General features: G+C 41.1%; 1 protein-coding gene across 1 annotated transcript in view; it reads left to right on the top strand.

Moving 5' to 3' along the window:
- GRIN2B (glutamate receptor, ionotropic, N-methyl D-aspartate 2B) overlaps nucleotides 1-15,818 on the top strand; it is a 418,720-nt gene that overhangs the window by 244,898 nt on the left and 158,004 nt on the right. The gene's annotated exons all lie outside the window — the stretch shown is intronic.

Here is a 15,818-nt window from a genome sequence, read left to right as displayed (position 1 = left end):
AAAAATACAAAAAATTAGCTGGGCATGGTGGCAGGTGCCTGTAGTCCCAGCTACTTGGGAGGCCGAGGCAGGAGAATGGCGTGAACCTGGGAAGCAGAGCTTGCAGTGAGCCCAGATTGCACCATTGCACTACAGCCTGGGCGATAGAGAGAGACTCTGTCTCAAAAAAAAAAAAAGAAAATAAAAAGATATGAGCTTTCTGGAGTCTCTTCCCCATAAGTGTAATATGAGGGAAGAACTAATCACTATTAAGAAGCATTTATTAACTGCCACACAATGCATGTTCCTCTTTTGGTCTTGACAAGGAATTTATTATATTGCATTTTGTTTTTGTTTTTGTTTTTGAGATGGAGTTTTGCTCTTGTTGCCCAAGCTGGAGTGCAATGGTGCGATCTCTGCTCATTTCGACCTCTGCCTCCCGGGGTCCAGGTGATTCTCCTGCCTCAGCCTCCTGAGTAGCTGGGCTTACAGGCACTACAGGCATGCACCACCATGCCCGGCTGATTTTTTGCACTTTTAGTAGAAATGGGATTTCACCATGTTAGCCAGGCTGGTCTTGAACTCCTGACCTCAGGTGATCCACCTGTCTCAGCCTCCCAAAATGCTGGGATTACAGGTGTGATAGGCCCAGCCATATATTGCATGTTCTAATATTGACCTGGCTTCTCAAGGTTTGATTGCAAATATCTTATGTAGACAGCTAAATCCTTATTTTCCGTATGACCAATGACTGATACTGTAAGTGGGATTATGTGTTTAGCCTTTTTTTTTTTTTTTTTTTAAGTAAGTAGAGGTTTTTCTGGATTTCATATCATGGACACACAAAGCAATACTGAGTTCATTTGAGGTTAAGGATGGATGAAATGAGATATAGCTACTACATTGCATCCTCAAACAATTTAAGACCTGTGAATTTTAGTGGCCAAGAGTCTGTGTCCATTACTAACATTCCTTGCACTTGACAGGGGTTTCCTTTCCTTGGTTGTCATTGTTTCCATCTTGCCTGAAGTGACGTCAATCTCATTTCATCCTGGCTATTTGGTGTTGTCTTGAGAACCAGAAAGGGAGAGGAAGAGGCACCATAGTTAATCTGCCCAGAGTGCCTCACTATGCTGGTTGCCATACTTTAAGGGTGACCTAGAAATGCCATAGGCTGTCCTGGAGGAGCAGAGGAGCTGAGGGAACATCCAGGAGTTGAGTGGCCACCTGTTTTTCCCCCGCTTTTCTATGGGAGATGATAGTTCATGTTTCTCAGTGTCAAGGAAACTGAGAAATGTTTCTTTTTCTATTTCTATTGCAAAGGTAAAAGTGAGAAGTGGGAAAAGAAAGCAAGCCCAGCATTCAACTCAGCTTTGGAAATCTTTTGAATCCCGTGTGAAGGACGCACATGCCATGTCTGTCAGCCCTGGCAGTGACACGTGCTTCAGATTGAGGTTATTCCCCCCCCCCCCCGAAAAACAATCCTGTGTTCCATTCCTTCCAAACCCTGGGAAAGGATCCTGCTTCTCCACACTCGGTTGTACCAGCTGTCGTATCAGTCATTCTTGTTATTAGTAAGCAGCAGGGAAATATGTCTATAAGAAATTGACAGGATACATAAAGGAACAGGACATGTCTGATGAGAAGGAGGGATTTCAGAAATAAATAAGATTAGGGCATGATCCTGTAATGCCCAGATGCTGAGTCCCCTGAGCAGAGCCCTGTTGGTCCAGCCTGCATTGCATTGGCCCATTCTGATACTATTGAGATTCTGCTGAAAAAGCAGCAACATCATGACAGAAGAGCAGTCTGCCTTAACATAGCAGCATTATGCCATGAGAAAATGAAAACCCTGCTTTTATGAATTTAATTCAGGGAAAAGGAGGTTGACTCCCTGTAGGAGTATATGCTCAAAATTTCTCAAATACAGTATTCTTTCCTTCACAAAGGAGTTAGATGCAAGGCTTGACCAGATACCAATTTCAAAGGCATGGCAAAGTCCCCAACAAGCATCTTCCAGGAAGCTAATGTCTAGTCATTGCATTGGATGATAAAAAAACCATCACCTTGGTGTCTGCACTTTTTTAGATGGAGACATTATCATTGAAGACTTCAAAGTGGTTATAGTAGTCTTTCTCAAATCAAGTTGGGTATGAGAAAGAAGTTGTAACCATGTTTTATTGGCTCAAATAAGATTTCTGTGTGCTGCAAATAATACAGAATTGGATATCTAGAGTAGAAACCTAATTTTCCCACAAATCTCTGATGGCTTATTTTGTCGACTGGATATGGTCCACATTTCTTGTCAAGCCATAAAAGATCTTTGAATATCTGGCCCTAACCTTCATAATTGGGCTTATCTTATTTAAGTACCCTCTCTTCCAGCTCCCCACCTTATGCCAACACACACTGCTTGTGATCTCACAACATCAGATAACATGACTGGCCAGTCTCTGAGTTGGCAGTCTTTTACCCCTCCATGCATTTGCATAGGCTGTTCCTTGTGATGCTCCTCGCTTTCAATTTCCCTGGAATGACATAGGTGTCCTTTAAGATCTGACTCAAGTGTTGCCTCCTCTCTGAAGCCTTCTCTGACGATTCCAGGCAGAATTAGTCATTCCTCTCTTTGTGCTCCCATAGCCCTTTGTTCATACCTATGGCATAGCACATAGATATGCAAACAGTTCACATTGAAAATTCTTTATGGTATCCACCCTAGGATTCATAGCGCAGTAGACACAAACATTTTCTATTGAATGAAAATGTAAATGAATCCATAAAGAAATAAAAGGTGGGGTTTGTGCATGTGGAGTAAAAACCTGATTATTATTTTTAAAGATTAAATATGCCACTCTTCATGTGTGAAGATGACTCTTTGGATTCATTGGCAGAAGCATATAGCCTTTGAACTAGTTTTCAGCATTTGCTTTGTGTGCATAAAGTGTTCCCATGGTCTTGGGCTTTATAATCAGTAATGTACTTGGAAGGGATTCCTCACTGCTCTTTATTCCTTTTATATCTGCATCAGTCAGACTCCCATCACCCTGCACAGTGCCCCTAAGTTAAGTCATCCCTTTCTTGCCACCTGCAGAGTCACTATCCTCATTAGCTTGTGCCTAGATTTCTCTAACAAGCTGCTCTATTTCCCATAGTTTGAATATCACAAAGTCATCTTATCTACTATGAATTTTGTATTTTTCAAGTATCATTTGGGTCATTTTACTCATATGATTAAGTACCTATGGGGATTTCAGTTGGCAAATTGAAAGTTAGAATGGAAATTATGCTCCCTAGATATCATCAACCTGATCTCAAATTACTTTCTGAAAGGGACTCTTTTCTACGTAGACCCTTCTCTTTTCCTTCCAGACTGTATGATATAGTGGAAAGAAGCAAGAAAGCATGGTTCCGTTCCCAGCTTTGTCACTAATTTGCTGTGTTACCTTAGGCGAGTCATTTTACCTTTTCAGACTTTGATTGGTTTTCTCCTCTGTAAAATAATGTCTTAGGAAAGATGCTTACTTGGAAAGAAATAATTTAGAAGAGGTGAGCCCAATGTTCCTGCTGATTCTAAAGTTTTTTGACTTTTTGATTATATGAGGTATTGAACTTCTATGTTCCTTTCCAACCCTATGATCAATGAAAAGGCTTGAAGAGATTTTAATCCAGAACGCTGGTCTTATTTATACCACAATATTATACAGCAGCCAGCAATGTCTCAGAAGAGGAGTGAAGGTTAAGAGCCTCTATGCAAGCCTACCTCTTGTATGGATGTATACAACACCAGGAGCCCTCCTCTTTTAGACTGGTTTTAGTTTTTCATTTAGCCAAGCTTTTGATTCACTCGATAAAGAGAAATAAGTAGGCCAGATTTTATTTTCTTTGATTGAAAAGATGTATTTTATATTCTCCTTGCCTCAGCGAACACTAACCTACCCAATTAGTTTAATTACCCAATTCTAGGCTGTCTGAGTCCTTGATTCTGCTTTCCTCTTCTCAGGTCTACTTGGTAGAGCTTTTACTTTTTAGGAAATATAGGGTGTTTATGACGATGAATAGGGTAAAGGTCAGAAAAAGAAACTTCAAACCATTTTGGGTCAACTTCTTTTATCTAATAGGTTCTGCTAATGGAATTGTTCAGCCTGCCCAAGGTTGAATTTTCCTGATATACCCCATAAACCTTATCCTCCACTAGTTTTCTCCACCTCAGGCATGGTTATCCTTCCTGTTGCACATGCCAGAAATTCATAAGTTATTTTTTATTCTTTCCTAGCCCTCACTCCTTTCCTTTAATCATATATCCCAAGTCTGTTCACTTCTTTCCAAGTTCTCCACAGTCCTGGTTAAACTTGTAATACATGTGTGTGCTCCTCTGACTAGACTGTTAGCTCCAGGTTGGCAGGGACGTGTCTGCTTCACTCTCCATTGCATTTTAATGCTTATCACTTTAATGGACTCAGAGCAGGCACTCATTATATATGTGTCGAATGAGTGAATTAACTGAAGCTAATTGTGAAATTAAGCTTGATTTATCTATGGGCTTGATTTTTCTCTGGGCTCTTGGATTACCTGTTTAAGATTTTGTTTCAGATTCTATTTTTAGATTCTCTATATTTTCAATAAACAGTACAGTACCTACTTTGCGAAGAGCTGTACTCACTGTGAAGGATAACACAATAGAAAAGACATGATCCAGTTCACTAAAGAAGTTGAGTTTAGTCAAGAAGTGAAGCCCCCATACACAAAAATGTTGAGCAAAAGTGAAATAATATGATTACACCTCTCAAATTGGTATAGTACAAATCAAATACTATGGTAGAGGGATATTGTCTAGGTTGGCGGAAGTTACAGCCTTGACACATCTTGGAGGGGTTGGAGAGGCACTTGACCTGGATTTCAAAGAATGTAGAATACAGAGGCCCGAGGGAAGGGGGCGTTTCTTCAAATGGGAATAATCGCATGGACAAAGATTTGGACTTGACACTGAATGTTCATGTGAGGGTTATATTGAAATCAACTTGACCTGAATGGAATTATAAATAAGTCATGGGAGATAAGTGTGGTATTTACAAGTGGAACAGAGTTGTTCGTTTGAAAGGTAACTGGCTATCATCGGAAAGGGATCATATTGGGAGTTGGCATGGAAATATGTGATCTTAATTAAGTCATTCATTTTCTCCAGGCTGTTTTCTCATTGCTCCCCACCCCCGCCCCCCCCCCAAATGGTGTGGTAATGAGCATGCAATAGTAAAGGGTTGTATTACATTAAATTTTAGCTCTTATATGCTCTCATTCTGTAAATGAGTTCAACTAGACATCATTAGTGTATTTTTGTTTTAAATCCTTGCTCTCTGAAACAGCCTAGTTAGTCATTGAATCTCTATCCTGGGCCGAATGAGTGTTACTATTAACCTATAGGTCATGGAGAACCCTGAAGGCTAGATTAATGTCATTTAACTTTACCCTGGAAGGTAATCATAAGAAACACTTGATGAAATGGCTATGATAAATGGTTATTTTAAGAAAATGAATCTCATTATTACTATATGAGAGAATGGGGCAAGAGTAAATCAAGATGGGGAGACAAGTCAGGCCTTTTTCAAATTCCCCAAATGTGAGGTGATGAGGGCCAGAATTTCGGTGGCCATTGGGATTGCAAGATAATTTTGAAGGACACTTCTTTAGGATCCAGTAATGTCCTCGGTAGAGCTAATACAGGGGACAAAATGGTCATAGCTGGCTTTTGGATTTTAAGATTGAAGAGATGATGATAGACTGGTGGAAACTGAGAAGCTGGAGTGAGAACTTGCTGTTCACAGAAGCTGCATCAAATTCTGAACCGAGGGCTGGACACATTAGTGAGGATGTCTTGTAGTGCCTACAGCTATGCAGTCTGGAACATGGAATTACAGATTTCAAATGTATCAGCATAGAGTGGATACAACTGTCAGTGGCCTAGTTGAGAAAAACTGAGTTGTCTCAGGAGAAGAGTATCTAGAGAAAAGTGAGACACGGACTGAGCCCGGAACATCAGCTATAGTTCCAGGGCAGGAGGAGCCACAGTATTTAGTGAAGGTCACAGGCCTGGTGGAGACAGGGAAGGAAGATTGTGGTTGTCAGCTGTATAGGTGCATATGTTATTAAAGCCAAAAGAAATAACCATTTTAAGAAAGAAAAGGGGGTCAGTAATGTCAAATGTGGTAGAGAGGACAGGCATTTGTGGGCCGTATTTACCTTTTTTTTCCTTTTCTTTTTTTTGTTTGTTGGTTTTTTGTGCACTTAACTACCATCAATCGGGGATTAATTATTTAGTTTTTTAATTATTCTGCTCAGTTGCCTAATGTTTGATCATTTTATAAAGAGCATAAGGAAGAAATTTAAGGGAAGGGAAAGATTCAAACCATTTTCCCCCTATTACGAGGTGTAGGAAAAATTTGGTGGGGAAGAACTTAACACTCACTATTGCCTGAAATGAGATTTGGGGCCCTTGGCACATGATTAGATGCCAGAGGGGTCTCTCAACATCCTGGCCCGTATACTTGTCAACTGAATTACCACAGCCAGGTCCCTAACCTCTCTGGGCTTGCTTCTTCATCCATACAAACAGAGGCAACACTAAAGGTTTTGTACTGTTTTTGTGCTCGTTAAATGAGAATGTGTACAAAGTGCTTAGCAGGCAGCCTGGAACAAAGACAGTATCAAAACACAGTCAGTTTTTTGGTTATAAGTATCTAATTTTGCTTGTTTTATTGGGCTATCCCTGCTCATTAATTGCTGAGAATTGAATAAAACATTGTGTTTGGAAAGTGTAAAAATTGTATTTTCTTTTTCCCATTTTTTGAAGACGAACGAATTTCTTCCCTTATAGTTTTATAAGACATAAATCTATATGAAATCTGAGTGATTCCTTGTGCCTGAATTTTCCCTGCCTTGGGACCCCAGCCATGGGACCCCAGCATGTGAATGGCACCTTTATGAGGAACAGTGAGGAAGAGGCCTGGGGATACTTCATGACAGGAGGAAGGAAATCATCTGAGTCTCTCAGTCTGAAGTGTGTTACTGATGTTGGAATGGGGAATCATCCTGAAATTAAAAAAAAAAAAAATAGGTGTATATTTCTCAGAGCAAAGATGCATGTGCTGACAATTTAGATTTTTTGCCCAGAGATGCTGGCATTTTGTTTCTGGGGGCGGTTCTTATGTTTCCAACAGTGTTCCCACTGCATGCCATGTTCTCTCCTCCTCGCCCTTATCCTCCCACCCCCCCTCCCCATATGGCTTCCTCTTTGTCTCGCCCACCCTACTCCTGGTTTCTTTCTGTCTCTCTCTTCTCCTGTAGTTATTTCCCTTCGGCAGCAAAATGAATCCTTCACAGAACCGAGTATGACTTTCCTCAAACCCATTCTCCATCTCTTTCCGCTATTTCTTTTCTGGAAGTTCTCGAATGAGCAAGATATCTGGGAGACGGTCTTTCCTACATATTCTGTTGCACCTCTCCAGTGATTCTCTTTCCTCTGGTGACTCTTTTGGCGCCATTCTCTCCCTCCATCTTCCCCAAGCTTTCTCCCTAATGACTCTTCCTTCCACCCTCCTCCAAGACTGTCTCTCCATGAACAGGCTACTCCCAGCCCAAGACTTATTTGGCCTTGAAAATCTTCATCATACAAAAGCTAAGACAGAGAACTACATAAAAACAGGAGAGACAGAAGGAAGAAAGGACTCTGAGAACGAGTTTGGACATGACTAAAGATGACCCAAACAGCTGGGTGCAGCTGTGGGAATGGCAGTGCATTATTTGTGATAAAGAGTTTTGATTGATAGCGGGGTACACGAGGACTCATCTACATTAACCTCCTGCCCGCCACTCCTATGCTGGGAATAAATGTTAGGTTACTGTTAGCAATTTTGCGTTCTTTGTTTAAGGCACAGGATAGCTAGTGCTAAATGAGAAAAAAAACAGAAAAATAAAACATCGCTCTTAGACTTTAACTCTGTCTCTGACTTCATCTCTTACTCAGATGGAAACACAATACCCCAGGTGAGAATACCATTGTATTATGTTGTCTGATTTGTGTGAGAAGATACTTGTGTATATAGAGAGCTTTACTGCTAGGTGCTGAAGGAGGTAAGGGTTTCTTTTGAATAATTTAATAAAGAACAGAAAATAAGTGAATATTAGTTCTGTGTGAAGAAGAGTCCAGAGGAAATTAATGAGTAAGACAGTGATTACCAAACTGGTAGGTTATTTGGGCATTCTGACCAGAGTCAAACAACGTACAGGTGACTGTTGGTAATGCCAGCAATAGCAAATTATATTCTGTCTGTGCATCCAACCACCCACAAATCCTTCCACTCATCCATCTAATATTTACTGCCATTAAGGAATCTTTCATATTGAAGCACACACAAAGAGGGTGTGAATTGCCATCTCCCCTCTTTGGCCTTTTTCTCCATCCTTTCTCTCTTCCAGGATTAAAAACCATCCCTGAAGCCCCAAACCACAGCTCTCTGTGTATTTTCTTAGGTATCAAATTGCCTACAAAACACATTTCTTATTTTTAAAACATATATAAGGAAAATATTCTGATGTATAGGGAATGGCGGGCATCCTTTGGTGGCTGGATGATGAAATATTAAAGAACTACTAAACAGTGGTTCTCTAAAACTGGTTGAAAAAAATTTCTAGCCTTCAATATTCTTTTTCATTCTCCCTAAAAATTTATTGGTTCCCACACTCCAAAGTTAGTCCTATCCAACACACAACCCTGGAAGGACTACTCAGTGCATGAACCTGAATCATGGGCTGCTGAATGAAAGCAAAGTGATTGCAATCCAAGGAGGTCATAAAATCATGCATTCATTCATTATTCAACCACCATTTCCTAAGTGCCAACCATGTTATTGGCTTTGTAAATACAGAGATAAAAGACAAGGGTTTCTACCCTTGAGGGGCCCACAATCTCTAACAATGGAGGTGGCTGGGAAAACAGCCAAAATACCAAATGTGATCAGTTTTACACAAGCTTTACTCACAATGCTACAGTAAGAGCTACAGTGAAAGGGTCAATGATGCATGCTACCTATGCCCAGGAGAAGGGGTGCATGCAGAGGTAGGTTTCCATGACTCACAGTTTCTCCTTTATTAATAGATTTATGTTTTACCCCGGAGAGCTATTATCCAGAGCTCTTAATAAGTAGGAACATGGTTTGCATTTCCTAGCTTTTACTCACAGCCTTTCCTCTTCCTCGCGGCGATCACAGCATCAGGTCCTCCCACCTTAAGAAACAATGACCATCTGAGTCTCTATCCCTGTCACCATTTCACAAACTCTGCAGAAATAATGGGTAAAACATTGTGCTTTTAACAGCACTAATCATCATCATTGTTGTAATAACAGGATTTATATATTTCTTACTATTTGGAGGTCCCCTCAGCTATAACAACTAAATTTCCCAGAGAGTTAAAGGAACATGCTGTGTCACATCTCATAAGGGAAGCACTAGCTTTTGGATCACCCAGTGTGAAAGCCCCAAATGACCATGTGCAAATCCTTACAATCTCAAGTGCTTTTTTCATACAACCTTGATAAAATGAAGATCCTTTGTGAAATTGTAAATCTACAGATCAATTCAAGAACTCACGGGGGACCACTAGAAAATATAGACTAGAGGTGAGAACTGTTGTCTGGAACCAAGGCTATGTTGTATAGCAACAAACACATTAAACTGGAAATCAGAAGACCTGCATGGCAGCCCACACCATACCTTGTCCTGGCATATGTCACTTAGTTTCTTTGTGTCTTACTCTCCTTATTTGTAAAATGATGGGAATGGGTTAGACAATCCCTAGCGTAAGAGTGCAGAATTTGGAGCCTCTTACCTGTATTTAAATCCTGAGCTCTGCCACTTTCTGGTTGCTCTAGTATTTTCCATTTCTCACACAACTAGATTAAATTACTAGCTATTTAATATTGTTGAGCCTCAGTTTCCTTATCTGAAAAAATGGAGATAATACGTATGTTCTCACTTATAAGTGGGAGCTAAGCTATGAGGATGCAAAGGCATAAGAATGACACAATGGACTTTTGTGGACTTGGGGAAAGGGTGGGAGGCAGGTGAGGGATAAAAGACTACACACTGGGTACAGTGTACATTGTTCAGGTGATGGGTGCACCAAAATCTCAGAAATCACTACTAAAGAACTCATTTATGTAACCAAATACCATGTGTTCCCCAAAAACCTATTGAAATAAAAATGTAAATTTAAAAAAATGCATGAAATTATAAAAAAAGAAAAAATTGGCCGGGCGCGGTGGCTCAAGCCTGTAATCCCAGCACTTTGGGAGGCCGAGACGGGCGGATCACGAGGTCAGGAGATCGAGACCATCCTGGCTAACATGGTGAAACCCCGTCTCTACTAAAAAACACAAAAAACTAGCCAGGCGTGGTGGCGGGCGCCTGTAGTCCCAGCTACTCGGGAGGCTGAGGCAGGAGAATGGCGTGAACCCGGGAGGCAGAGCTTGCAGTGAGCTGAGATCCGGCCACTGCACCCCAGCCTGGGTGACAGAGCAAGACTCGGTCTCAAAAAAAAAAAAAAAAAAAAGAAAAGAAAAGAAAAAATTAGTTAATAGAAATAGTATGTGGCTTGAGTAAATGTTATATAATGTGTATATATATATTTTTGACAGATTCTCGCTCTTTTGTCCAGGCTGGAGTGCAGTGGCATGATCTTGGCTCACTGCAACCTCCACCTCCTGAGTTCAAGTGATTCTCCTGCCTCGGCCTCCCAAGGAGCTGGGATTACAGGTGGCCGCCACCACACCTGGCTAATTTTTGTGTTTTTAGTAGAGATGAGGTTTCACCATGTTGGGCAGGCTGTTCTCGAACTCCTGGCCTCAGGTGATCTGCCTGCCTCGGCCTCCCAAAGTGCTGGGATTACAGGCATGAACCAATGTGTCCAGCAGTTGTTTCTTTAACTAAAAAAAATATTGGCCCCTTCACCTCTTGGCTATGATGAGTCTTTGAAGCTTTGATATTACTGGAAGTGGAGAAAGAATATAAAATTTACAGAGTAGCTAGTTTAAGGAAGAATGCTGAAATGGCAAAGAGGTATGACTACTTCAGCAGGAAACTCAAGAAAGGATACAGTGGAATAAGAAATTAGCAATTTCATAGGTATAGGTAGAAATTCATGGGTATAGGTAGAAATTCATGGGTAGAAATCTCAGTAGGGAAGCAGTGGGAAGTGATGTAATGCTCTGGACCTTCCACCAATAAAACAGAGCAGGTGAAGTTCCGCAAGGAACTCGAGTCTGGTGAAATCTCCAGGGAAGTCATTGTGAAGTTCATTTTGCAGTTAACCCAATGCACTCACCTCTCTGTTCATCCCTGTGTCCTGTCCTGATTTCTGGGCTCCTTCATTCTGGCAGCATCAGAACTTAGGGTTCAGTGAAGTTGGGGTTTCTCCTCACAAAACCCTGGGCCCTCTTCCCTGGAAATTGCTCCATGTATATTTGTCTGGTTACCATTTCTTGTTAAGCAGAGCGAAGATGAAAATATTCTCGTTGTCTGCATTCTATAATCGTTCTGTGTTTTTTTCCATAAATTGGTATAAACAAATAAATACAAGCTATAACAAGGCAGAAGTGTAAAGAGTCTGTGTATGCGATCTGCTTGGTTTCCCTCATTCTTGATCAAGTCCTGTGTCTTGCTCATGCTGTGGCCCAACCTGTAACTCCTAGCTGCTAATTTAGCTGAAGAATCAGTTGTTTAAAACAGGGACCATATGCCTTGGCTTCCCCATCTGTATGACTAGGAGAACACCTTGCAAATGTATTGTGATGCTGAAATAAAATGAAATGTGTGAACTCACCAAATACAGTTCTGCCACCCTACTGCCTGACTCCTCCTGTTACCTCTTACCTGCACATCCTCCTCTACCTCTCCTCTTCCCCTTTCCTTCCTCTCATTCTTCTTTTCTTCCTTGTATTCAGAATGACACAATCTGGTGACTAATTCCTGATCTGCTCTTTGATTTCCCCAGAGGAAGAACTGATCCCTCCAGGGGACATTATTATCCTGAGGCTAGATAGTGACAACAGTGTGCTGGGAAATAAAGAGCGGAGACTTGCCCAAAGAAAAGTGGGCTCAGGAGGGGCTTTTGGTAGGCACAGAGCACAAGAGTGTGCCATTGCTATACAAGCATTATCGCTCTGTCTCAAGGAAGTGTTTCCCTTTTACTGCCATCTGAATTTACTGTTTCAGATGAAGGGGGAAGAAAAGAAGGAGGAAATGATCTGCTGGGGACCTGCTATGTCCTAGACACCATAGTAGAATGCATCTGGCAATAATTTTTGGAGGTAGTGGTAGGGTCCTGTGCAGTGTCAGGAATATTTAGCTTGCCTAGAATTTCAGCTTCTTAGAAGCAGCCTGTCTTAGCCTTTGTACAAGGACTTTATATGGGAAACAATCTTAGGGAGCAGAAATTAGGGAGTAGGAGAGTGCATGTGGAAGCAGGGAAAGCCAACGATAGGAAACTTATTGAGCTGAAACCCTGTGAGTGACAGGTGCTGGATCCCGCAAGGGTATCCTAGCAGAGCCTTCGGAAATGCATCTTAGGACAGAGTCAGGTAATCAATTCTCAGTCTCACATAATATTAATACTTCCATTTTAACATTCCCACCTTCTTAATCTTCTGATCTCTTTTTCAATATTTTGCCAAAGTCATCCCATCATTTATCACCTCATCCACTAGGCCATCAACCCAGGAGTATATTAGGAATGCCTCTGGGCATCTTTGCAAGGAGCTTGAATTTCACGAGAAAGTGCTGCTGTGCCAATAAATTCTCTATCCCACTCTACCTCCAGTCTGACTTCCTCAAAGTTCACTCCTACATGTGCTTCCTGATTTCTGCAGACCTGTAATTGAGCGGGCCTTTCCATTGCAATTCCTTCAGTATGTAAACCATTTCCTCCCAGATATTCATCCCTTCTAGGGACTGTATTTTCCAGCTGTAGTTGTGCTATGACCTGGCTCTAGTTATTGGCCTGTAGGGACTACAGAGAGATGGGGTCACATAGTGAGGACAGGAGTCAGAATGAGAGGCACCTGCCTCAGGTGTGTTCCTTACAGTGTTTTTAAAGGCAGATTTCTTCCCTTTGGCAGAAGGGGAGGAGCTTTTCTTGCCTTTAAGAGGTTTCAGGAAAATCCTCTCTTACTGTCCTCCTAAGTGTACGATGTGGGTCTCAGGATCCCATTCTTTTCCTATTGGAATTTCCTACTAGAATTTTCACAAAGGAGGAATTCCAAGGTTATGCATTTAGTCTCTTTGGTAGCATCGTCACCTTTAGTTTTTTTTTGTTTGTTTGTTTGTTTTCTGGATCTGATTTTCAGCAGGATTTCCTGAGTTGATAGTTGGTTCACTTGATTCTTCCAGCTTATTGTTTTTAAGACTTGAAAATATATTGACAAAGCCAGTCAACTGCTCATATATTTTTCAAATACCAGAGCCACCACATAACCCAATACATTACACTCTACCTCTAGCTTATCTCAATCCACCACAGGTAAGAGTGTTAGTATTTGTGATGCTAAAGAATGAACATACTAGGAATTAATTCTACTTCACTCACCCGTAGCAGTGGGGTCTTCACTGAACTCTGCAATCCCGCCTTGAGGAGCTGATTTCTAAAGCCACCCCTAATGCTAGTTATCTCACCTGAGTTCCTTTGATGGCGGAGAATGAGACACTAGCTTATATGCAGGTTTTTTTTTTTTTTTTCAAGTAATTCTAGGGAACAGGGGTTGGACCAGAACAGTGAGACAGGGAAAGAGAGAAAGTTGATACAAGGATACATTATCTGGTTGAGCATTGCTGATAGAAAGTGGTCATTCATCCTACAAGAAATGCTCTAAGGAGCCTTAAGAAATGTGTCTTAGAACTGTATGCTAAAAAACAAAAGGTGAGGGGCTAGGTGAGGGATAGCATTAGGAGAAATACCTAATGTAGATGATGGGTTGATGGGTGCAGCAAACCACTATGGCACATGTATACCTATGTCACAAACCTGCACATTCTGCACATGTATCCCAGAACTTAAAGTATATTAATAAAAAAACCAAAAAGGCATAAGCATTTATTCAGAGGCTCCCTTCCACTTTCCTGCACTTCCAAGTTGCATATATGCACATCTCCAGCAGTTCCTTCATTAGTGTCCTGCTTCCTGGACACTAGTGAAGGAGAAACCCAGGGCAAGAAGCTACAGCTGGACAGTAGCTACAGATGAGGTGTTCCACAAAGTTGGCTGAAGACAGAACAGAAGTGATCACCAAACCCATCCTTGGAACAGCAGGTGTGGTGAGATTATTTGAAGTGGTGCACAGTGGGGCCTGATGAATAGCCTCAGTTAAACAAACTGCCCATTTCTTGCTTGTGTCGAAGCAATCAAGCAACTCCAGTTTCTTCTCCAGACTGGAAAAACACAGCCATGATGATGAAGCCACGGATCTCAAATTGTCACTAGAGTCAGCCCAGCACTCCGGTTACATTCCTTATTATGTTAACTTTCTCCCACTTCAAAATAACTTCTCACTCTCTCTTGTCACTCTGAACCTACTACATCTCCTCTTTTCTACAACTAGCACTTTTTGCTGCTAAGTCGGCCTCATAATTCATTGAGAAAATGGAGTTACTCTGCCAGAAACATTCTCACTTTCTTACTACCAAAGCTACCAACTTACCTACATCAGTACTCATGCCTCTGTCTTCACTCTGGCTTCTGTGGATGAAGAATCCCTGCTTCTATTAGAAACCAATTCTTACAAATGGCAAAGTCCTTGAGAAAGCAAAACATCTTGAATTTAGCTTTTACCAACTCTTAAATTTTTGATCTCAGCCTTTTTCCTTTTCAAGGACTTTGCTATTTCTCCTTCTCCACTCTATTATTTCAAGTACCCACAACTAAGTTCTAGTACATTCTGTATTAAAAAAAAAAAAAAACTCTCAAATCCTTGACCACACATCTGCTTTTGCCTACTTCCTTGTTTTTCTGTTCCTCTTAATAGCAAAACATCTTGGAAGAGTTGTCTATAATTGCTTTCTCTACTTCCTCATCTCTTTTGCCCTCCTTAACCCGTTTCTTTCAGATGTCCATTCATATCGTGTTAATGGAATGGTTCTTGTGGCTCTTGCAAAAGTCACCAGCAGTCACTATGTTGCCAGATCCAATAGTCAGTCTACTATCATCTTGTCCCCTCTGCAGCATTCAATGAAATGACAGATTTCTTATTGAAAGGTTTTCTTGATATTCATGAAGCCACACTCTTGTGATTTTACTCTCATCTTATTGGACAGTTTTTCAATCTTCCTTGCTAGCTCTGTTCTTTTCTACCCACCACTAAATGTTGGCTGCTCAAAGGGCTCTGCCTGAGCTCCTTTATTTATTTATTTATTTATTTGTTGAATTTACATAACTTTCCTAGATGACTTCATCTAGTCTATGGCGTTTGCATATCCTTTATATGCAATGACTCAAATACACATCTACAACTTGGACCACTCCTCAGAACTCTAGACTAGACTAGACTAGTTACCTACTAGACATTTCCACACAGTGTCTGTGAGGCACCTAAAACTTAACATGGTGAAAATAGTAACTTTTTTTTCCCTTTTCAAATTGCTCCTTTTCTAGTCTTCCCCAACTCAGTAAATGGTGAACCAAGGTCACCAAGGCAGGATTTCCTTAATTGCTTATTTTTCTCACTCCCATATCCAACACATAAGCCCATGCTATTGAGCCTGTCTTTTCATCATCTCATCTGCTCTCCTTTCTGCCAATCA

Source organism: Colobus angolensis, unplaced genomic scaffold, assembly GCF_000951035.1.
Source record: "Colobus angolensis palliatus isolate OR3802 unplaced genomic scaffold, Cang.pa_1.0 Scaffold11, whole genome shotgun sequence".
In the NCBI taxonomy this organism is placed as follows: Eukaryota; Metazoa; Chordata; class Mammalia; order Primates; family Cercopithecidae; genus Colobus; species Colobus angolensis.
This window is presented reverse-complemented; position numbering and strand designations above follow the sequence as displayed.